The 2,091-nt window shown below is 40.0% G+C and overlaps 1 protein-coding gene across 2 annotated transcripts in view; it reads right to left on the bottom strand.

The window, feature by feature from the left end:
* The window catches only part of PTAFR (platelet activating factor receptor), a 42,032-nt gene that overhangs the window by 32,647 nt on the left and 7,294 nt on the right, over nt 1-2,091 (bottom strand). The window contains exon 1 of one of the 2 annotated variants that reach the window (XM_035019349.1): nt 252-698. The exons of the other annotated variant lie outside the window; for it this stretch is intronic. The gene's annotated coding sequence lies outside the window, so the exon portion shown is untranslated. Of the gene's footprint in view, nt 1-251; nt 699-2,091 lie in introns of those variants that run through there. 2 annotated transcript variants of the gene reach the window in all.

Genomic DNA, 2,091 nt, shown 5'->3' with positions numbered 1-2,091 from the left:
GAAAGAAAGAAAGAAAGAAAGAAAGAAAGAAAGAAAGAAAGAAAGAAAGAAGAGAAGAAAGAAGAAAGAGAAAAAAGTTGTGAGACAATCAGAAATTTTAACACTTACCAGATACTCAATTATATTAAGGAATTAATGTTAATTGCTCACAGTTATCTTAAAAAGAATTCTTATCTTTTAGAGACACATACAAAATATTTACAGATAAAATTACATATTTGGGATTTGCTTCAAAATAATATGGGACATACCTCAGTGGAAAAATGTGCTGATAATTGAGGCTGGCTGGTGGTCCATGGGATCCATTATACCAGTAAGTGTTTTCAATCTTTTATAAGGGGGGCATTGTTGTTTGTCTTTTAGAGTGATCCAGCCGTTGTTTAGATTTTAGAGATCAGAACAACAGTGAAAAAGAAAACTGTCCCAGTGTTCTATAATGGATAGTTGTGTCTTGGGATGTAATTTTTCCACAGTGGCATCTTATTAGGGTGTCAGGTGCTGGATCTCACACAATGTAGATGGAAGTGAAAATGATGTAACCTGGAACACTCTGTTAAGTGACAGAGAAGAACAAGAACAATAAAGATGCTGACATCAACGATGCACATGAAGAACTGAAATAAATACGTCTCATGAGATTTGAGAGTGTAAAAAACAAAATGTGTAAAATAATTAATTACTGCCCAAGATATTTAAGTATGTAACTAAAGGGATAAATTAAATCCTGCAAGTAGGCATTTGACTGTATCAGTAGTTCTTAATGGGGGCTACTTAGCCCTCCAGGTATGACGTATGCCAATATCTGAACTCATTTTTGGTTGTCCCCACTGGCAGGGGAGGGAGGGCCAGGGGTCCTGCTGGCATCTAGGGGTTAGAGACCAGCAACGCGGCTAAACATCCTACAATGCACGGAAGAGTCCCTACAACAAAAATGTATTCAAAATGTTGTGTGCTGAGGTTATGAAACTCTGGACTGGTTCATCTACATTCCTAAGAGTATAAATATTCAAGTTGGCATAAAAAAATCTTTTGGGGATCTTATCAGGAAGGTTAGGAGATTGCTTATTTAAGGAGTTGCCTTATGTTTGGGTTCATAGAATATTTTAATTTTTTTAAATGTAATCTCTACGCCCAATGTGGGGCTTGGACTCATGATTCCAAGATCAAGAGTTGCATGTGGGTTCACAGAATATTTTAAAGTTTCCTTCATCAAATAAATTTATTTTTAATTGCAGGGCGCCTGGGTGGTTCAGTCGGTTAAGCATCTGCCTTCGGCTCAGGTCATGATCCCACGGTCCTGGGATCGAGCGCCACGTCGGGCTCCCTGCTCAGTGGGGAGTCTGCTTCTCCCTCTCCCACTCCCCCTGCTTGTGTTCCCTCTCTTGCTGTGTCTCTCTCTGTCAAATAAATAAATAAATAAATATTTTTAAAAAATTTATTTTTAATTGTAATTAAATAAATGAATTTACTTTAAATTTTAAATGACTGATCAATCGATAGATCCAAAACCTTAGCACTTTGCACCATCTCCGCTGCTATGGCCCTGGTCCAAGCCACCATCTTCCCTCACCAAGATGTGGCCCCTCACTAGTCTCCCTTCCATCCTTGCACCCCCTTTAAGCCTGTTCTCAACACAGCAGTGCAGTAGAGCCTATTAAACATCAGTCAGATCACATCATTCCTCTACTCAAAACTCTCTAGTGGCTTCCGTCACACTTAGCAAAAAAGCCAGCATCCTGCGCGCCTGGGTGGCTCAGTTGATTGAGTGTCTGCCTTCAGCTCAGGTCATGATCCCAGGGTCCTGGGATTGATTCCCAAGTCAGGGTCCCTGCTCCCTGGGGCATCTGCTTCTCCCTCTGCGCCTCCCCCAGCTTGTGCTCTCTCTTGCTCTCACTCTCGCTCTCGCTCTCTCTCTCTCAAATAAATAAATAAAATCTTGGAAGAAAGAAAAGAAAGAGAGAGAGAGAGAAAGAAAGGAAGGAAGGAAGGAAGGAAGGAAGGAAGGAAGGAAGGAAGAAAGAAAGAAAGAAAGAAAGAAAGAAAGAAAGAAAGAAAGAAAGAAAGAAAGAAAGAAAGAAAGAAAGAAAGAAA

The sequence above is a fragment of the Mirounga leonina genome, unplaced genomic scaffold, assembly GCF_011800145.1.
Source record: "Mirounga leonina isolate KUSES-001 unplaced genomic scaffold, KU_Mleo_1.0 Mir_173, whole genome shotgun sequence".
NCBI classification, from domain to species: Eukaryota; Metazoa; Chordata; class Mammalia; order Carnivora; family Phocidae; genus Mirounga; species Mirounga leonina.
Note: the sequence above shows the minus strand (reverse complement) of the source record. Positions and strands in the feature narration are given on the sequence as shown.